Source organism: Lycium barbarum, chromosome 8, assembly GCF_019175385.1.
Source record: "Lycium barbarum isolate Lr01 chromosome 8, ASM1917538v2, whole genome shotgun sequence".
In the NCBI taxonomy this organism is placed as follows: Eukaryota; Viridiplantae; Streptophyta; class Magnoliopsida; order Solanales; family Solanaceae; genus Lycium; species Lycium barbarum.
The window spans coordinates 95,987,504-96,010,890 of record NC_083344.1 but is presented as its reverse complement, the minus strand read 5'-3'; the positions used below and the strand labels follow the sequence as shown (position 1 = coordinate 96,010,890).

General features: G+C 36.4%; 1 long non-coding RNA gene across 1 annotated transcript; it reads right to left on the bottom strand.

The window, feature by feature from the left end:
* Positions 1 to 1,039: 1,039 nt before the first annotated feature.
* LOC132606359 (uncharacterized) lies at positions 1,040 to 23,101 on the bottom strand. Its single transcript, XR_009569706.1, has 2 exons — positions 22,644 to 23,101; positions 1,040 to 12,325 (listed from the first exon to the last, which is right to left on the bottom strand). It is a non-coding gene; the product is annotated as an uncharacterized LOC132606359 (long non-coding RNA).
* Positions 23,102 to 23,387: the final 286 nt, after the last annotated feature.

Below are 23,387 nucleotides of genomic sequence, written 5' to 3'. Positions count from 1 at the left end.
ATGACATGTCTCGGTTCTTTACTCTTGGTATCCATGATTGGCTTACTGACAATTTAATGTCTAAATTCAAGGGATTTATAGAAAATGTTTGGAGAATCTTCTTCGGATACACCTGTTGGAAAATTTGGATATGGCGTAATAATGCTTTTTTCAAAATGAGTATCTTTCGGTCGACAAAAAGATAACAACCCTTGTTAGCATGGTTAGAGCTTGTTCTACTTCTTGGCTTTCGTTGAAGAATATTGGGGAAGTGTCTAACAGCAAGCACATAGTTTCGTTCGACTGGTCACCTTCTAGCGTCGGGTGGGTGTAACGATTCGCATTTACGCTGGTGCATAAAAGCTACTACGAACTTGTTGGTGCTCTTACGAACTTTGTTTTAAAAGAGTCGCCACCTAATTTTTAGAAAATTAGGAAAACCAGTGGTGAAGGGTTTATTCAAATATAGTAAAAAATCCTTCGTAATCCATAGTTCTAGGTAAGGGTTCTGGTGATCCGCTAGGGGAGGTGTTAGGCACTCCAGTATCAAGGATCCGTAGATTATTGTTGACCTTCGAGCTTCAATGTGTGATTATGTATGAACTGCTTATGTTTTGTTTAGTTTCCCATATAAAATACTGTCAGGGCATATCATTTTGGCTTTAAAAGAGTTAAACAAATTCCCTTTAAGTAAGGGTACGTCGAGTTCGGATTTAAAATATCTGGATCAAAATAGTTTGTCCTTTTACTTATAAGGATAGTATGTTGGGCGTATCCCATCTAAAACTAATGCCCATGTGTTTGTATGTAAGAAAAATATATATGTATATGTATATGTATATGTATATGTACACCCTTTATTTAATTCATACATTATCCACATTTTATCTCTTCAGTCAACCATATCCTCAGAACTATTTTTCCAAACTCAGATTTTGAAGGAAATTCACTTATTTGAATTCATTAAGTTGGGTCTAGCCCAAATGTTTCTTTTACTTTCTTTTCTCAGATTTCTCAAATTAAAAATACACTTTTAAAGAGGTACTAAGAAATAATCAACTTTTTTTGCAAGAAAAATATACTTTCACTTTTATTTATTTATTTCAAGTGGGATACAACTCTTTTATCGTTTAGATACAGTTTTGAAACATCGCCTACCCAAATCCTAGGTTCTAACCTATAGGGGTTTCAATATCTATACAAATGTATTTGCATATCATATAGAAAGTAATGAAAACTTATACTAAAAGAAGGGAAGAAAGTTTAGCTTTTACGGCCTTGGGCCCAAATCATTCAGCGGTCTTGTTCTCTTTTTTCTATATTCTTCTAATTCTTCATCCGAAGCTCCAAGCATCAGATCTTTTTACTTTGTCCTCGAGCTTTTGCTTTCCATGCTCGTTATATTGGTTCCTCGCACAATAAAAAGGAAAATAGTTAGTCAAATGATACTAGTCAAAATGATACGCCACCTCATAGGGTGACTTTTAGGAACATAAAGAATAATATTCCTTGGACTCGCATCAAACTTTGAGAGCTTTGATTATGGAGGCTCAGACTCACGGTTCTGAATATGGCAAAGGAACCTCAATCATGTCGCGGCTACAAACTAAGGGTCATTCTAGTTGCCTTGCCAAGCGCATGTTGGTTCCTACCTCGTGATATCAATGTGAGATCATCCTTGCCTAAACCGAGGGATAATCTTTCCGAACTGGGCATGGCCTCAAAAATCATTTTTCCATTGGCCCAAGTATAGTATCGTGTTCAAACCAGTGGGTTTTTCAAGTGTAGCAATCTGAAAATATTAAGCTGAAGCAGTTGTTTCAGAACAGCTTTGAAGCAGCAATTTTTTACCAAAAACACCAACAGCAATTCAGATTTAGGACGCAGCAACTCAGCCCAAGATACAACGAGCATAACAAACATGTGGCAGCAAAAACTGCCTCTGAAAATGGTAGCTTTAGTGTAATATTTACTTCTCATCAGAGTGTCTCAACTGGATACCCCAAAGTGCAGCAACAATCAGGTAGTATCAAAGGAACACTTCAAATGCCACATCTGGTCACTTTCTAAATCAAAGAACTGCAGTTCTGTCAAGCAACTTCACAAATGCAACTGCCAAAGCATGGCAGCAACAAGTGTAGTATTTGTACATTTCTTTTAAAACTAAAGCTGCAGTTGATGGTCAGCCTAAAACATCAGCAAGAGAATAGCCATGCACAACATCGATTCACCAAAATATGCTAATAAATTAGCTTTAGGAGTAGCAACTACTCTTGAGAAAACAACTCAAGTGTAGTATATGTGTTTCCCTCAGAATTCAGCCACTACTTGGCTCAAAATTCAGCAAAACAATATACCTTAAAGCACAATAGTTGTTTGCACCAAGATGTAGCAACATAGCAACATTTCACCAAGAGCATATCATCATTTCAGCTTAAATATAGGCAGTTGCTCTCACCAAGTGTAGCAGCAATATATGCCAAATGTGGTATCTTTCAAACCCAAAAGGCAGAGTGTTAAACAGATGTGCAGCAGTAGTCTCAAATTGTGTTTCAAAGTTCGGCACATGAGTATCCATGATTTGTTGCAAAATGCAGCAGTTTGGCTCCAAATACAACAATGATTATGCCTAAAGGAAGTGACAAACTCAAGTGTAATGTCTGCTCTTGACCAGCATCCTCTTTAAAACTGAGCATCACAAGATGATAGTAACAGCTAGCTACAATAGGCAGTTAACCAACACAGCAGCAACAGCAAATGCCAAACCAGTAGCAGCTCAGGGAAGTTTGGGGATTTAAGAATTCCCCATGTCATGCAAAAGAAAGAGGGGTGAAGAATGAGTATAAAAAATACAAGAGTTCTAACAAGATGCTTGCTTGCTTAAAGTATCGTACTTTGGTTTATGTTTCACAAACAGTTTAAAATGACAAGTAAAGCCAAGCTTCAAAACAGTCCCTAACTCTTTTAATTTGAAATCTGGGAATTTATTTCTTGCTCAAAGAAAACTTGTCGAGTCACATTGTTTCAAAGATAACATAAGCAGCAAGCACAAATATATCAGTTTTGGACACTAATGATCAAAGAAATCTGGTACTTTCTACAGACCATCACCTAGCTCATGACTCAAAGACCACATATAACTTAATACCGATTTTAAAGAAACCTGATATATTTATATCATAAAGAATGTCTTTGGCTTCTTTTAACAACAAACCAGTTGGATAATCCCTTTGATATAAAAAATGAGAATATCAACCAACATGTTCATGTCTCAGGACAAGAGGATCAGGACTCAATTACAAACAACAAAACAGGTTACATTCTTAGTTTTAAACTTATCTGCCAAATGAGATTCAAATAGATACATGTTCTGAATTTATGAACTTGAAAAGACACTTTTTTGATCTTCTTAGCATACTCTTCAGTTAAACTAACACTAAGTAAACAGGTCAGAAACACACAACTACCAACTAAAAAGGAGACTGATCCTAAAGATCCAGACTAAGCATTAAGCCAGGAAGATAGACAGCTAAGGGGGTTACCACCATCCGTATTTCCAATGCCACACAAGATACAAAGGTTTCTAGAACCTTGGGATGGTAGGCTATTGGAGGAGGCTGAACTGAATCCTAAAGCTTGCCTTGGCTTTCAGCCATCACAACAGACAATCAGAAGAATTTTGACAAACGAAATATATGCTCATACTTTGATCATGCTAAGAGCCATACAAAAGGCATAACAAAGCAGAAGCTAGCAATCAGGAAAGTCCAGCAATCCTCTTTCTCAAACACATAGCTAGTAAACCAGAGATATAAGCCAAGTAATGGACAAACAAGACATTAAGAGATAGCACAGAACAACTTCTGAAAACCTGATTCCTTTTAAACATACAGAATTAGTTTCCACTCTCATAAGTCATACTTCTATTCATCTCAAACGAAGAAACAGTGGAGGGACAAGATTTATTTATAAGTAAAGAATTTGTTCATATGGGCCTAAGCTAAAAAAATGCAGTTAAAAGAGGTTTGAGCCAAACCCTTTCCCCGTTTTCCCCTTTTTTAAGACAGACCAACATGCATGTGAAATATCCTCTGGCTAACTAAAGCAGTTTCCTGTCAAAAGAAGCATCACAGAGAATTTAACATGGTCACATTCTTATGAGGCAATTTGGAAATAACACTTAGTCAAACAGAGAGAACTACATGACTTGAAATGCATTAATCTTAGCACAAAAGTAGGTTTATCAGTTCTTTAACAGAGGATGGATCAAAACTTGATCAGCATTCCTGGAAACAGTTCAAAACCAATGCTTTAAATACCTTAATATTGAAGATTCAGGTCAATGTTACATTTACTACCTAACATACAAGAAACTTAATTGTAATAGGGAAATCTTGAAGGGGCTTTGCAAACTCAATTTGAAGCGGTTTAGACCAGAAGCAGTTACAAGAAGTAGGGGCATTTTAAAGAAAACTAAAGAGAAACAAAATGCAGGTCCTAAGGGTTCATGCACTAACAAATGATAGCATGGTGATCAGTTACATGGAGTTGCATCAGTTATCACATAATAATTTCCATAAACATGAAGCAAAAAAAAGGAAAGAGAAAGAAGGATCATGCAGATTCTTGGCCATGGTGTCATCATTGCAAACCAAATGGCAACAGCAAAATGGCATGAAAAGATGGCATCTTTCAGCCCCAATAATGCAGCAATTACACAGCAGCATATGGCAAACTACAACCACTTTTTGTCAAGTGCAGGATCTGTCCTTTTTAAATTCAGCAGTACATAACAGGTCATGGCAGCAAACTCGTCAAGTAGCAGCAAAGTAATAACTCCAGGAGGTTTGTAGACTCCCCAGGTCATGCAAAGAAGAGAAGAGTGAAGGATGAGTATGTGTGCATAGAAAAGTTGTAACAAGATACTATAAGATAACCTATCACATCTTGGTTTAAATTCTAAAGAAAGAAAAAACAAATTAAGATGACAGAGCCCAAAGTCTCAAAGTTTTAAGGAACTAATGAGAACATCCAAGAAAATGTTCAAGAACAGTTTTGGAGAATATAAGTATTAACTCTGAAGGTTAAGAATCTGGGAAAACTTAACTGAGTTGAAACTTAAAGCAAATACACAACAAGCTACACTCACTACTATGGTCCAAGGAGACTGAATTAATCTAGAAGGTTCAAAGAGAATTCATACTTCAAAACAGAAAGCAACACAATAGCCCTTAAAGATTTCAAAACTTGCAGCATTCAAGTTATCTAGACATTAAAATTTTTAAACAGAAGGCAAGATTTATTTTTTAAAATAGTGCTTTTCAAAGGTTCAGTATCTTAAGTAGTTTGGGAATTCTTAACACACATATGCTTGCAAAAACATTCAAAACTTATTTGAGCAAAGATATTTAATGGTCTAAATTTTCAACCAGAATACAAAGGAGTTTAACACACAATTTGTGACATGGTGCAAAACAGAGAGGGACATTGGAATACTTTGTTACGGGAAACTATTTTTTCATGCTAATAGGTAAATAGTTTTCACTCTTTACATGATTTAACATGAAGGATATTTATATCTAAACGTAACTGTCCTTTTTTTTTTCATCCATTATAAAACCATATCTCAAAACAGTCACAAGAGAAGGAAGCAAATTCATGACTTGTAGAGGGAACTTGGATAGCCTTGATAAGCTGGTTATGTTTTCAAAGAATGGTATGCATACAGACAACATAAAGAGGAACCAGCAAAATGTCAATAGATTCCCCAAAGCCCCAGCTTAAAATATCATGTTTTTAAGCAGTTATCCCCTAGGCTCAAACAAGGTCGGGTCTGCAGTTTTGTTTCAATTCCCAGTGGCGGACCCATGTATAACTTTTGGGTGCTCCAGCACCCATTAAACTCAGTCACGGAGTGTATAGCTGTATAGAAAATATAAAGGAAACAGATATAAATAGTTAATAGAGCACCCCCGAACTCAAAATTCTTGGGTCCAGCACCCCCGAACTCAAAATCCTGGGTCCGCCACTGTCAATTCCCCATTAGGATAACTCAAGCTGTCCACAATGGAAGGAAACTAAATCTAATGAACACTTACGACAACTATATCAAATCAGAACCAAGTTCATACTTACAAACCATTGACCTATAACTCAAACCCCTCTTTTGGGAGGTATTTAACCAGAAAAGATATCTTAGCTAAGCTAAAATAATCATTTTGAATCCTTGAATTGAGTACAGTTTGCCATAAATAAAAATATGTTAACTACTAGACCACCAACCACTAGGAGAAATATATTATGTGCCTAAAGGTGACATTTAGAAGAAAGCAACTAAAGTTATGGAAATGTTCAAAACCAAAATAGAGAGAAACTTTAAACTAAGACTGTTGAACTTTGTCCCTTTCCAACTTCACCAAAAATGTGATCATCTTTTAGTGTACAACTTAATGACTCTAAAGGGTTCTTTCAAACAAGCAAGGAAAATACATGATGATTTCAGACTCATTAATCAGAAGCTCAAACAAGAAAGAATTTGGTAATTCTTTTTTCAATCCCCAGTTTAACTTCTATAATTTTATAATTGATATACAACCGTTTAACCACTCATAACAATGACACATAGCATGTATTTAAGTAGACAAACATAACAGGCTACGAGGAAGAGCCTTTTGTTTATATATAAACTGGATTGCCAGCCTGGTTAGGAGTGTCCTGAGATGATGTTGGGTTAAAACTCAACTTCCTCAACTCATACCAACTTTCAAACAGTCTCAATAAGTATCATACTAGATTAACAGTTGTTAGGGGATGGAAGGAAGGGTATTGAACTAGGCTCATAGACCAAAAAATAAGGCAGGGAAGGGGGTATTCACCTCTGCCCAGTATACTCATAATGAGCATATTTCCTGGTCTTCAACCATTTTAACTCAATTAGTTTCAAACAAAAATGCAATGGAGAGTTACAAACAGTATGACTACATGCACAACAATCCAGAAACAAAAAATGAGGATCTTAAAGACTTGTACTCATATAGTCCATGTTAATGAGTTTGGGACAATCATCTTCCAGTAGAATTTTAGAATAGTTTCAATGCTAGGACATGAAAATCTCCACTAGCAGAAAATGTCAAGGTCTCAACCTATATTAACTATTCCCAAAGAAAGCATCTTGAACTAAAAACAGCCTTAAAGCTCCGGTAATGTTTTATATTTGACACTAGCCAACGCATAGAAAAAATGTATATAGCTAAAGCATAGTATCAACCATACTGATCTAGTACACACTTTAATCCTCGTCATCAGTTTTACCCGACCTTAAACTGATCTAGTTCGAAACTAAAAGAAACAGCGAATATACTTAGCATACGAGAGAAGAGTCCGGAACCAAAATAACCCCAAAAAAAGGGTATGAACCAAAATACCCCAGGAAAAAAAACGGGTACAAAAGTACCTTTAACGCATGAAAATAATGCGTTAAAGGACTTAACGCGGATGGAGCCGTTAAGTCCTTTAACGCATGATTTTCATGCGTGTGTCCCTTTTTTGGTCAAATTGTGTGATAAGCTTTAACGCATGATTTTCATGCGTTAAAGGTTTATCCCTTTTTTTTTTTTTTAATTTCTTTCTTTCCTTCTTTTTCCTTTCTTTCACACTTTTTTTACATACTTTAGACATAGATTAATCATGCTTCGAGACTCCAAAACTTGAATATTTTATATAGAACCCTATTTATTTTTGTGCGACTAATAAGGTAGGCTCAACACATCAAGGATACACAAAACTTCGGATTGTCGTTTTAGTGGTTGAAAAGTGCTCGAAGTCCATTTTTGTTTGAAGACTTGTTGTCATTAGCTTTAAGTTATTTATGTTTTAGGGTTACACATTATTTTTATATTAATGCGTAACTTTATTTTGACAATTTCACAAATAAATAAATTAACAATAAATAAAAAATTAACAAATTAATAATCCATAATCAATTAACAAATATTAATTCACAATCAATTATTTCTGTGTATTTTTTTTTTTTTTGCGTTATCCACTTCAACACCCAACTAATTGGAGTCCGCAACTTAAATAACTTCAAAAGTGGGTTTGGGTACCAAAATAATCCATTAACGAATAACGAACAATAAGTTAAATCCTGAATAACGAATAATAAACTAAATCCCGAATAACGAACGATAAACTAAATCCTGAATAACAAACGATAAGCTAAATCCTTAGTTTTGGATTGAACATCATTAACAGAATTTTCGAAAAGGATTAGTTAGTTAACATAATTTTTTGATGAAGGATTAGTTAGTTAATATAAAATTTTGTTCGTTATTACTTTAACTAGATGAGTTAAGTAAATTATAATTGACAATACAATATCATGGATTATTCAAAATAACTACTTAAATCCTCCATAACTTATCCTAGTTAAGTAAGTTCTAATTAGAGATTTTTTTTAGTTAATTTCAAGAATAATGAATAATTTAGTATTTACAAATACGACACCTCCATGGATCTCCGTTAATTATTGTTAATTATGGCATTGTTAATATATTTATTTCTGAAATTGTTTTTCCCATGTTATTTACTTGTTTATCCCATGTCAATCGTTAGATAAATTAGTTCATTTTTTTACTAATAATATCTTCTCAACGCTCCTGCTGAGGTTTGATCCCTGGTGGATGAGATTAAAAAAAAGTCAAAAGCCAAAGGCTTTACCACCATGCCAAGTTGGTTAAAGTAACAGTGTAGACACTTTTTATTATTTTGTATGTTCACTAATGCTATCTAACTTGTTTTCTTAAATTGAATTTGGAACCTTGAAATTGACATTGAAAACATCATTATCACGGGATTATGAAATTGAAATATATTTTTCGCCATTAGATTTAAAAAAGAAATAAATGAAAATTGCACACTAATTTGGGGAAAAATTGAAATTGAATAGGATAACTGACGTTTTTCGAAAATTCGGGGCGGCCGAACAGCCTTGCGGCAGTTCAGACGCATAGATCTGGAAAAAATACCCAAAATAAAAAAAAATCGCATCAAATGGACATCCGAGCACAAATTTATGACCATTTAAAATTTCACCAACTTACAAATAAATTAGTGCGCAAAAGTTTTTTAATGGGTTATTTTGGTACCCAAATCCACTTTTTGGGTTATTTAAATTGCAGACTCTAATTAGTTGGGGGTTGAAGGGTATAACGCAAAAAAAAAAAAAAAAAAAAAATTACACATAAATAATTGATCATGAATTGATATTTTGTTAATTGATTATAAAAATAAAGTTATAATCACTAAAAATAAAGTTACGCATTAATATAAAAATAATGTGTAACCCTAAAACATAAATAACTTAAAGCTAATGTCAACAAGTCTTCAAACAAAAATGGACTTCGAGCACTTTTCAACCACTGAAACGACAATCTGAAGTTTTGTGTATCCTTGATGTGTTGAGCCTACCTTATTAATCGCACAAAAATAAATAGGATTCTATATAAAATATTCAAGTTTTGGAGTCTCGAAGCATGATTAATCTATGTCTAAAGTATGTAAAAAAAGTGTGAAAGGAAGGAAAAAAGAAGGAAAGAAAGAAAGAAATTAAAAAAAAAAAAGGGATAAAGCTTTAACGCATGAAAATCATGCGTTAAAGCTTATCACACAATTTGACCAAAAAAGGGACACCTTTAACGCATGAAAATCATGCGTTAAAGGACTTAACGGCTCCGTCCGCGTTAAGTCCTTTAACGCATGATTTTCATGTGTTAAAGGTACTTTTGTACCCGTTTTTTTTCCTGAGGTATTTTGGTTCATACCCTTTTTTGGGGGGTTATTTTGGTTCCGGACTCTACGAGAGAAAGTAAATTATTTACTTGACTCTAACAAGATTACAACTAAACACACCAAATAAATTCAGAAGTGACAGAACTAAAGAAATATAAAGAAAATGCCAAGACGGGCAGCGACGGGGCGATGAGAGTCTACGAACAACCTTTCCACCCGAATCGATTTTCGACGAACGGAAACGATTCCAAAAATTAAAGTATGAGCTCGAAACTCAAGGCTTTTGCCGAGCTTCTAAGTGTTCGAACTCTTGAGGGTTATCAAAAACCCCATTGCGGCGGGTTTCTATATAGAACCCAAATGAAATATGACCGTTCACCAATTGAACATTCAAATCCCAAACTTACAAGAGAAGATAAGCAAAATCCGTTGCCAATTGAAGAGACAAAGTACATGTTACCGTGAAAAAATGAGCTGGAGGTGTACGTTTTACAGAGTTAGGGTTCTGCCCTTTTGGAATGGACCCGGCGGCCCAACTTTTCGCATATGATCAGTGTATACACGCGTATATGTGGTATATATATACGATATTTTCAAAAACTTTTGAATACCACAAGTGTGAAATAAAAGTATTTTCATTTGTCTCAAGTTACTTTAATTAAAACTAAGTTAAATTCCCCAAAACATAATTAAACTCTATTTTGACACTTAATTTACCCAAAATAAACTGCTTATTACTTGATTAATTCAAATCCCTCGATTTTGACGGAGTAGAACACTAAATGATGACTAATTGTAAATGCTTAAAACTAATAACTCGTAATTAACTATTTTTTGAGAAAAAATAAATAAATACTCTTGTATTTTCTTGAAAATATGCTAAAAACGTAAAAATGACATGCGGTTGTTCTTTTGCCGGTGTTTTGCCAAATATAATGACAAAATGACACCGAGATGATTTTGTAAAATTGATTTGACTCGTAAAAATACATATTCTACTCCATTTGTAATCTAGGGAGTCCAAGTAATTGAGTAAAATTATCGGAGGTCAAAAATTAGGTGTCAACAGTGGGTAGCTTTCAACATAGATGGGGCTCTTCAAAGGAGTATTTTGATGGGAACTGCAGGCGGTGTATTTCGTGATTCTGATAGCAGGTGGCTCGGAGGATTTTCTGTTAAAATTGGAGTTTGTACATCATTTAGAGCAGAGCTATGGGGAGTCCTCACTGACCTTCAGGAAGCCTTGGATAGGAACTGGGTTGTCTCTATTGCTCATATTTACAAGGAGGCTAATTCGGTTGCTGATGGGTTAGCCAATTTGGCATTTAGTCAAGAGTCTCGCTTTAAATGACGTTCATACGTGTCTTCTAGAATTTCTTCGCATGCTGCAGGAGATGTAGTTGGGGTCTCATTCCCTCGCCTAGTTTCGAGCCAGTTTCTTGTTGTTATTTCTCTTTCAAAAATGGAAAAAAAAAAAAGATTCCATAGTTGTTATAGTTAGTTACAATAGGAACTAATAGGAAAATAGCAAGTGTACATTGTTCTTTCCTTTACATAGTTTTGTATAAATAGGTACACAGTGAATGAATGAAATCATTCGGAATTTTACATTCTTGTGTCTTTATTCTTTGCTTTCCAACATGGTATTATCAGAGCAGAATTGATTTTTCCAGATCTGTCTTTCTTTTTCAACTTTTTTTTTTTTTTGAAATTTTCTTGATCTTGTCATCTCAAAATAGTTGAATCATTTGAAACAGTTTCTGCTACTGCTACTGCTATTATATTTTCTCCTATAGATAGCAGCGGTCCCTATTTTCTTCACCTTTCAGACTCACCAGGCATGTCCTTGGTGAATTATATGTTTGAAGGGAAATGATATGGTGGGTGGAAAAGGATTGTTCTCATTGCTCTAAGAATAAGCTTAGCTTCATTGATGGTAGCAACAAATCTCTTGCTATCACCAGCACTGAGTTCAAATTCTGGAACAAGTGCAATGACATGGTGACCTCTTGGTTACTCAATTCCCAGTCCAGAGATATTTCAGATAGTGTCATTTATTCAAAATCTGCTAAAGAACTCCGGAATGACCTTGAGGCTAGTTTAGTCAGCCTAATAGGGAAAAACTATCCCGGAGGGCCATGATGGGCACCCAGAACTAACCTACCGAGCACCACAGAACATACATGTATCTTATAGTCAAATCAAAATGTGGGCAACGGCACTAACTGATAGATATCATAAGCTGTAAGGGACACAAGCCCAAAGGATGTATACATGCGCAACCGTACTGAATCACAATAGACAAGCCGACAAGGTTATCCAAAATAATGATATCACAAGTATGGACTAAGAAGGTCATAGAACATCTAACTGTGCATATTTGTCTATGAGCCTCTATTGGAGTGCATAATATAATGAGAACGGGACAGGACCCCGCTTTGCCCAAATGTACACCAAAGGATTATACCAAGCTAAATTGCAACTCCGGAATAGGTGAAGTGCTCATGTACAAGCGCTGAAAAAACAGCCTAAGGGTCGGAACCATCTCCCTGTCTACCTGCGGGCATGAACGCAGCGTCCACAAACAAAATGATGTCAGTACGGATAAAGTACTGAGTATATAAGGCATGAGAGTAACATAAGAGAGACGTAAGAAACATAGGGTAAATGAGTGCAACCTGTACGTCTGAACTGCTTATGAGAGTCAATGATGTGCATAACTACTGTGCATGAATGCATGAGGTCATATATATATATATATAACACCTGTCAAGCCTCTGTGGGCAAACCACTGTATCGTATCGGTCTCTGTGGGCGTCATTATCATCGTCATCATCATATGACCAGCTGCGTATATAACGCCGTCACCTTCCCCATACCCTATATATATATATATATATATATATATGTATGTATATAAATGCAATGCGATGCACAAACATGATAAAAGTACAAGTAACTCTAAAGACCATATTGAATTTGAAGGAAGACTTTACATTACGTACCATGAATCAAATGAATCATCCCTAACTCTAAGAATAGAATCAGTATGGATTAACGTTATGTGTACGTCTTGTTCATAAGGATCATTCAAAAAAGAACCTTAACATACCTCGTCGTCCACTTAATCACTCTACGTTTATCCTCCCAAGCTAGAAAATCTACATTCAAGATGATTCACACTAAGTTTAAGTCGTTGAAACACTCAAAAGGTCAAGCTAAACTAATAGGCGAGTTAACGAAATTTGAGCAGCATTTCTCCTATATCATCTACTTCCATCAAATTCCAACACAACTGTCAAAACATTAATAAAAACATCAACAATACCATAACCAAGAGATTATATTCAAACTAGACTCAAATTAGTCCTAAAACTTCCTTTCATACTCAATCCATAACCAATACTTCAACACCCACCTTATGACCTTTCTTCCATAACCATTTTCTTCTTTTAAAGCTTGCTAAAACTTCAAATCAACTCAACATAAGAAATAGAGTAAAAACATAACTTATAGATTGAAGATCTTCAACTTACACAATTTTCTTTAAGACCAATTCACCACAACTTCAACTAGAAGCAAGAACAATCACCTTCCATGAACTAGTTAAGGATTTTAGGGCTTGATCTTCTCTTGAAATAGTTTAGGATGATTATGGATGATTAGGGGTGGTTGAGAGAGCTTGGAGAGGCACTAGGGATCTATTTTTGGTGAATAAATAAGCCCCAAGTCATGGGTCTTAATTTATAACAAAAGGGAAAATTTCCACCGCCTCAATTCCACAGTCCACTTTCACGGACCGTGAATTATTTCATTGGCCGTGAAACCACTCCGAGTGACTTCCACCTACTTCCAACATTCCACAGTGTCCCAACACCACTTTCACAATTCGTGAAATTATTCACAGTCCATAGAAGTGGTCGTGAAATGGTCTCAGTCCAATTTTACGACGAAACGTATTCTTTCCGATTCGTTTGACGTCTAATCTTTGTACTCTTGTCCCAACTTGTTCAAGGGCTCATATAACTCCGAGATGCACCCGTAGTCCTCATACAAAACTTCCCAAATGATTTTTAGTACGAACCTACGACAACCAACTTAAAACAAAACTTTAGCGTACGCGAAAACGAGGTGTAACATTCTTCCCCCCTTAAGAACATTCGTCCTTAAATGTTAAACTCTCAAGGGTCCTATAGAAATTCGACAGAGTGTCTCCTGCAACTGTGCCACTACCAGCCTGACATAGTAGCCCAAAACATACAACACCACACAGGGCTACAACAAGCAATAACAACAATGACCTCACACGACCAGTAATTATAAGAAATGATACATTCCGCACCTGAAGGGAATGGTGTCTCTAACTGTACCTTCTCTGGGAGTGAAAATAAGTGCGGATACCCGTACTTCCTACCTTCCTCAGATTCCCAAGTCATTTTCTCGATATTCTTGTTTCTCCAAAGAACTTTAACTGAAGATACATCATTGGTCCTCAATCTCTGAACCTGTCGATCTAGTATAGCAATGGGAACCTCTTCATACGATAATTTTTCAACCTGAACATCATCAATGGTTATGACTCTGAAGGGATCTTTGATACACTTACGAAGCATTGACACATGGAAAACCAGATGGAGTGATTCTAAGTCTGAAGGTAGATCTAACTCATAGGCCACCTGGTCCACTTTACATACAATCCTGTAAGGCCCAATGTACCGAGGGCTAAGGTTACCCTTCTTACCAAATCTCATAACGCCTTTCATAGGGGATACCTTTCAGAATACCCAGTCATCAACCTGGAATTCTAAGTCTCGTCGGCGATTGTCTGCATAAGACTTCTGACAACTCTAAGCTGCCAATAATCTATCCTGAATAAGCTTGACCTTGTACACTACTTGTTGAATCAAATCTGGCCCTACTAACTTAATTTCCCCTACTTCAAACCATCTGATAGGTGACCTACACTTCCGCTCATATAAAGCCTCATACAGAGCTATCTGGATACTGGAACGATAACTATTATTATATGCGAACTCAATCAGCGGTAAATGATCATCCCAGCTACCTCTAAAGTCTGTCACACATACTCGTAGCATATCTTTGAGGGTCTGAATGGTACGCTCGGCCTGCCCATCTGTCTAAGAGTGAAATGCGGTACTAAGACTCACTTGAGTCCCCAATCCTTTCTGAAAGGACCTCTAGAAGTTAGTTGTAAACTGCGCACCCCTGTCGAAAATAATGGATACCGGAACACCATGAAGTTGTAATATTTTCTTAATATAAAGCTTCACATAATCCTCGGCTGAGTAAGTAGTCCTGATAGGCAGAAAATGAGTTGTTTGTGATTGTTGCTTGATTGTATTGAGTCCGTCGGGGGATGACGTATAAAATTAGAACTCCGTTGGACATTTTGAGGCCACGGGTGGATTCGTAGGGCGTCTTTATGTATATTTACATGTTTGTTTTGTGCTTTTGAGGCCTCAGATGAAATGTTGAGTGATAGGGGGAAAAACTGGACAAAAAGTCAAGCTCACTGCCCAAAATAGATCGCTGTGGAGGTGGGAGTACCGCTGTAGCGGTAGGTGGACCGCTTCCAGCGGCCTGCCATTTGTCCGGTGGCCGCTGTGGCGGTCGATTGACCGCTATGGCGGTGATTCAACCGCCATAGCGGTGAGCGGATTTCCTTTGGGTCCGCTATAGCGGTCACTTGGCTGCTATAGCGGGACCGCTGCAGCGGCGTGATGACCACTATAGCGGTCGACGAAAAACAGTAGCCCTAGATTTTTATACTTAGTCTCATATTCTTTATTCACAAAACACCAACACACTTCCCAACAAGCACCTAGGGAGAATTTCCAAGCTAGGGCAAGAAACTCTTAAGAGGTAAGTTCCATTGACTCCATTCTATCATTCCATTCTCCTTCATGATTGTTATCCCATTCGTGGGGCTTTAATGGTGAAATTGAAATAGAAACCCTAGAATGTTAATAAAACTTCTAAACCAGATGGTTATGGTTATTATCACTTAGTTATCATCTAAATGCTTTGGTTAATCTCTCTTAATCATGAATTGAACATTTAGAGTCATAAACTAAATGATTGGAGACCTAGGGTTCTATAAAAAAGGCGTCTTGACCATAAAAACTGCTTGTAGTGGGAATATTGATAGAATGTTGTTATAAATTGATGATTAATGATTACTAAGGGCCTTGATAGGTTGTTTATCACCTAGAAAGTCATCCACCCCTTGGAATGGGGTAAAAGGAAGGGTATTCTTGTATTGGTATTTGTGATTGGAGTAATTGTGACTCATTGAGCCTTCTATTTCTAGACTTTGAGCGTTCTGAGACATTAAGGAAAGGAAAGGCTGTAGCAGAGTGACTTGCGTTGTTCCAGCTCTACATTGAGGTAGGTTACGGTCTACTTGAGTTAGACTTTGGCTAGTTGATTGTATGTTTGTAAATTCTCTAGGAGAAAGCATGTCTAGTTTTCATGCATGAGATTGTGTGATTATGATTGAGTGATTGTGTAGGCTTCGTGCCACTATTCCTGTGCGTTGATTCTGCAGTGGTTGTATTGTTATGAGAAGCTAATATGATCTTCTCGACGGTATTGTGACATGGGATGATGATTTGAGCATTGATATTGAGAAGGTAAGAAATACTGTTTTGTAAAGAGCTATGGAAAGGCACATATGCGACCTAGATTTTGGGCTCGTGGTCCGAGGTTAGTTCCGAAAATGAGAGGTACGTTGATATGTCCCGCATCCGAGGTTCGTTCCGGAGCGGAGGTTTGTGCTCAGGTCCGAGGAGTATTCCGGAACAAGTGGTACATGGACACCATGGGTCTCCTGCAGGTCATGACTACTGAGAAATGACATGGGTTAGCATGTATGTACAATGAGTGTGGTTATTGTGGTAAACTTATTTCCGCTGTGGTTTACGTTATTGTGATTCTTGACATCTTGGTGATTGATTGTGATTATCCTTGGTTGACTTGCGGTGTTTTATTGATATTCATGTCTGTTGACTGGCTTGTTTATTCTATTGATTTATGAATTATGCATGATACTAATCTTAGTCGGCCTATGATATCTACCGGTACATAGTGTTTGTACTGACACTACCTTGCTGCATTCTTTTGAGTGCAGATTATGATACGGAAACTGCTACTCACCCTCACATCTAGCCTGGAGGACGTTTGCTGATAGATTTAGGGTGAGCTTCTTCCCATGTCAGGCCGCCCAAAGATCTTTTTCTTATGATGTCTTCTCTTACTCTGGACATTATGGATATTTATTAGTCAGATTTCATTCCTTAGACAAGTTTAGATTAGAGTCCTATACGATGACTTTCGAATTTTGGGGATTTTTGTAATAGTTAGAACTTCCGGACTTATTTCAGTATTTATGGCATGACTTATTTGTTCATTTGATGTTTGAATGAGTAATAACTAATTAGCTTGGTTAATATAAAATCGGATTTGAATGGATAGATGTCTTGTGTGTTGGTTCGCCCATTAGGATTTAGTTGGGTGCCAGTCACGGCGGGTTGGGTCGTGACATTATTACACTAAAATAAAAGCTCTATGGGATGAATTGGACACTTTGTGTGCTAAGAGCCCGTTTGGATTGGCTTATAAGTTGACTTATAAGCTGTTTTCAGCTTTTTTGAGTGTTTGGCTGGTCAGCTTAAAGTCATTTTATGCTTAAAATAAGCTCAAAAAAATAATTGGACCCATTTGACTTAGTTTATCTAAAGCAGAAAACAGCTTATAAGCCAAAAAAAATAAGTTGGACTACCCCAACTTATTTTTTTCAGCTTATAAGCTGCAAACAGCTTTAAGCTGTAAGCCAATCCAAACGGGCTCTAAGACTATGCTCATGTGCTTGTGAATGTGGAGGAAAGGACAAGATTGTCAAATCTGTGCAAGATTAAAGGTTGATTCAGTTCCTTATGGGACTGAATGACACCTATGCAGCTGTAAAGAGCAACATCATCAGAGTCCTTTCCCTTCTTTTAGTCAAGCATAGGCACTTCTGATACAAGATGAAAAACAAAGGTAAGTATCAATTAATTCTAATTTCTCTAATGAGTCCTCATCTTTCTTGGCTACTTTGGAAATAATCCAGGTGGACAGTACTCAGGTCCTAAGCATTAGAACTCTAATTTTAAGTAAAAAAGAACTATGTGATTTGTTCCTTTTGTAAGAAAGTGGGACACACTGTTGATAGGTGCTATAGAGTGATTGATTTTCCAAATGATTTCAAGTTCACAAAGATCAGAGGTTAACATAGGAATGTTAAGAGAAATTTTGCTCAGCTTACTGCAAAGAGTGGTTACACTAAATTACTAGTGAGAATTTGAACTGTCTGAGTCCAGAGTAGTTTACTCAACTGGTTCAATTGCTGAATCAGGATAAGGTGAACCAACCAGGATCTTCAAACTCAGATGCTAATGCCAATGCTGCACTTACTGATAATGTAGTGAACAAATCCATTTTTTGTTTGATTTCCATCAATTCTAACCCTTGAATTTTAGATTCAGGGGCAACTTAACATATGTGTTTTGACTCTAGAATTCTTACTAATCTTAGAGCTTTACCTTTTCCTGTCAATGTCAATCTTCCTAATGGTTTCAAAGTCAAGGCTCATGCAGGAAGTGTTAGTTTATTTCCTGAAATTATCATTCACAATGTACTCTAAGTGCCTTTTTTCAAACTTAATTTGTTATCTATTCATAAAATGTGCACTTTGTTGCAATGTCTAATCACTTTTTCTTCCACTCAATGTGTTTTGCAGGACCCTTCAGTGAAGAGGCCTCTGGTACTTGGTTAGGCTAGCCATGGTATTTATCACTTGTTCCCTTTCAGTTCCAAGCCTAAGAGTTTGTTTCAAGACAAATGAAGTTTTATTCAGTTTCTAGTTGTCCTAGTTGTACTTCTGCACCAGTTTCAGTTTCAATTAAATAGAACTCTAATGAAAGATTGTGGCATGTAAGGTTTGGGTCTATGCCTTTCTTATCAACGAAAAATCTCAGTTCTTTTCCATTTAAGTCTGTTTCTGATTGTAAATGTGATGTTTGCCCTCTAGCAAGACAACCCAGATTACCTTTTCCTTTAAGCACTGTAAAAACCAAAGCAATATTTGAACTAATTCACATTGACACTTGGGGTCCCTATAACTAGGCAACTTATAATGGGTACAAATACTTTTTAACCATTGTGGATGATTTTAGTAGAGCTACTTGGACCTATCTTCTAAGTTCTAAAGGAAATGCTTTCACTATGTTAAATAGTTTTTTAGCATGTAGAGAGGCAATTCAACAGAAAAGTAAAACAAATAAGATCAGATAATGCCTTAGAGTTGGGAAAGGGAACCATTGCCTATGAATTTCTTGCTAACCAAGGTATTTAACACCAAACTTCTTGTGTAGCAACCCCACAACAAAATGGGGTTGTAGAAAGAAAGCACAGACACCTACTAGAAACATCAAGGGCCTTGCTATTTCAGTCAAATTTACCTACCATGTATTGGGGTGAGTGTCTTTTGACTGCCACTTTCTTAATCAACAGTTATTCCTTTAGAGTTTTAAATGGAAAAACACTTATGAGATTATTTTTCAACAACCTCCTGATTATCAATACCTAAGATGCTTTGGTTGTCTTTGCTTTGCTTCCACTCTAGCTCAAAACAGATCAAAATTTGCACCTAAAGCAATTCCTTGTGTCTTTATAGGTTACCCATATGGTCAAAAAGGATAAAAACTTCTGGATGTCAAGACTAAGAGAATTTTTGTTTCAAGGGATGTAATTTTTCATACAGATACTTATCCTTTCAAATCTAAGTCTGTTTCTAGTTTTGTGCCTATGTTTTCTTCACCTAGTCGTTTTTCCTATAATGACCCTATTTCTGATGTTGTAATTGAAAGACAACAGTCCTCCTATTATTACACCTCAAACTCCTGATTCTCCAATTGCATTTGATATCACTCCACCTGCCTCACCTATAATGAATGAGGAAATATCAATACCTCATCAACCCTCACCTGCTACTCCTCCTAGAAGAAGCAATAGAGAACACAAAGAGCCTTCCTACGTGTTTGATTATATTTGCAACAATGTCTATCTCACTAATCTTACTTCTTCTTGTTTTATTGCTCCTGTCACTCCTTGTCTATCCCTTTGTATCCCTATCTTTTGACAATCAACTAGTTTTCAATTCTATTTCTAACATTGGAGAGCCTACTAGTTTTTCCCAAGCTTCATCACTCCCAGATTGGCAACAAGCTATGGCAAAAGAGATTGAAGCACTTGATCTTAACCAAACCTGGGAGGTTGTGGAATTATCTAAGGGATAAAAGGCTATACCTTGTAAGTGGGTGTACAACGTAAAACACAAATCAGATTGAAGCATTGAAAGATTGAAAGCTAGACTAGTTGTAAGGGGTTGATGTGCCGTGAAATGGCACATCTAATACTTTTTAACTCTAAGTTTTACTTGTTTTCGAGTAATTTTGTGTTAGTTTGATGTGTTTTGTGTATTGTGCAGGTATTTCTAAGTTAGAATGCAAGGCAAGTGAAAACGAGGGATTTTTGATGTTCAGTACTGGTTTTGCACAAAGTACAGACCGTCTTCATGTCGACGGTCCGTCTTCTTGGTCGTTGATATGCAAGGAGAAGTCTTGCAGCTAAGAAAGGTTGACGATATGCAGAGATTGCAGATTGACAGACCATCAACATGTTTGACGGTCCGTCGATATACATTCTGCAAAAAAAAAAAGTGTCAGACCGTCAATATGCACCGTCAACATGATCAACGGTCGTCGATGTACATTTACTGTTGAAATTCTGCAGCTTGAAATTTGTCATCAGATCGTCGAAGAGCACCGTCAACATGTCGACGGTACCATCAAAGTGCAAAGGCGGTCCGTCAACTTGCAGGGCGACCTGTAACTGGATTGGGATTAATTATTTTGAGTTTGACTTGTATAAATACCTGATAGGATTTTATTTTTCAGAGAAGTTATTATTCTTGAGACTTGTGTTGGGACAATATTGTTCTTAGTATTTTTCAAGGTTTTCCAAACAATCACATTCGTTTAACTTTCAGTTTTATTCGTAAGTTTCAATAACAAATTCAATTATGCAATCTTCTATCTTTTATTGTTTCTTCGTTGTCATGAGTAGCTAAACACCTTTACTAAGGTTGTGAACCCAAGGATGGGTGTTTTATGATTGGGGATTGTAATTGATATATACATAATGGATTATTAGGGTTTATTTGTTCTTCGTTTAAATCATATAGTTAGTGGTTGCAAACATTAGCTAACGCCATAAACTTTGGTTTATTTGAAAAAATAAGTAGGGTTTGGTAAGAGAAAATAACAAGAACTCAAGGCTTTAAACCTTGTTTAATAAATTCAGGAATAAGAGGAATTTACTTGGCATAATTAACCGTTCTTCATACATACTTTCTTATCTTTGGGAAAAGCATAGAAAGAAATAATCTTTCTTATTGGGAAATAGTCTAGATTCACATAGAGGTTAAGTGCATTCATATAACGATCCATTAGAAGTATATCAAGATCAAGACCCATGATCATACACTTTATCTAACGGGGACATAACCTTGGTTCTTTTTACCCATATTTTTACAACTCAATTACTAGTCACTCTAAATTAGTCCACAAATGAAAACTCTTATAAAAACCTTTTTCTGGAATACACTAGGACCGTAAGATTAGTATAATACTCGTTTAGTAAACTTTTCACCCCAACCTAGTTGGGTTACTATATTTGACAGTGTCCGCTTTATGCTATTAACTAGTGTAATTTGAGCATATCAGGGGTGATATTCAATGAGAAGGGATATATTTCATAGAAATCTTCTCTCCGGTGGTTAAGATGACAACTATCAGGTTTATTCGAGCTATTACAATCAAGAAAAAATGGGATTTTTTCAGTTTGATGTAAATAATGCTTTTTTACATGGAGATCTCAATGAAGTGGTCTATATGAAATTTCCAGCAGGCATGAATGCACCTAGTTGTAATCGTGTTTACAGGTTAATAAAGTCTTTGTATGGATTGAGGCAAGCCTCAAGGCAATGGTATGCCAGGCTTATAACAACTTTGGTTTTTAAAGGTTCTGCTGCATCTTTGAATGATTATTCGTTGTTTATCAAGAAATTAGGTGATCTCATTGTCATTGTGGTAGTTTATGTGGATGATATTATTCTAACAGGGAATGATGCATCAGAAATACAACAATTGAAACAGTTTCTGGATGCAGAATTCAAAATTAAAGATCTTGGGGATTTGCACTACTTTATTGGCATTGAGATGATTAGGGAAGATCATGGTCTTATTCTTACACAAAGAAAATTTACCATGGAGTTGCTTTCCGAGTCTGATGTTTCTCACCTACCTTTGGGTTCTTCTCCCTAAGATCCTAATCAAAGACATTATGCTGATTCTAGAGAGTTAATTAATGATTCTACTGCTTACAGAAGATTAATTGGGAAACTTAACTATCTCACTCATACTTGACCTGATTTGTCTTATGTAGTACAACACCTAAGTCAATACATGCAACACCCTCGCATGCCTCATTTCATTGCTGCTCTGAGGGTGCTTCGATACTTAAGAAATGATCCAGGTCAAGGCTTATTTCTATCTGCTAACCCTACTTTCACTATTACAGCATTTTGTGATGTTGATTGGGGTGTTGCCTTGATTCTAGGCGTTCTATCAGCGGTTTGAACATCACTTTTGAGGGTTCCCCTCTTTCATGAAATCAAAGAAACAGGCTTCTATTTCACTTTCCTCAATAGAAGTTGAGTATCGGTCTATGAGGAGGGCTGTAGCAGAACTTACCTGGCTTATCTTGGTTGTCCTCCTACAATTTCGATTCCGGTACTCCGACAGCCAAGCAGCAATCCAGATTGCTCGCAACCCGATTTTCCACGAACAAACCAAACACATAGAGTTGGATTGTCACTTCGTTAGACAGCAGTAGCTTGCCGGTTTGATTTCACTCCCTTTTGTACCAGCTTCCTCTCAACTCGCCGATCTCTTCACTAAGCCTCTTTCCAGTGTTTCTCATCAAACCTTGCTCGGCAAGTTGGGTCTCAGTTCCCTCCCTTCCAACTTGACGGGGGTGTTGAAAATTGCAAGGTTTCTACTTTCATTTCAGGTGAATCGAATACATATGTGAAGAAGAGAGGGAAATCCCTAAGCTTGAACGAGATTGTGAGTTTGAGAAAGTGTTCGAGTGTGTGTGAAGTGAAAAAGAATAATGGGCCAACTCAGACATGTGAAGTGGAGCAAAATATTAATGGGCCAACTGAGAATTTCGAACTCAAAGATTTTGGGCTCAAAATGCCTTATGTTCATCAAAGTCCAAGCTAAATCAAGAAGCATCTAACACAAAATGTGTTGGATGATTTTCAGCCTTTAGATTAAATTTTCATACAGTTGTACATAGATAAATTAAAATATTCCATAGCTGTTATAGTTAGTTACAATAAGAACCAATAGGAAAATACCAAGTGTAAATATTTATTATTTTTTTCTTTACATAGTTTTGTATAAATAAGTGCACAGTGAATGAATGAAATC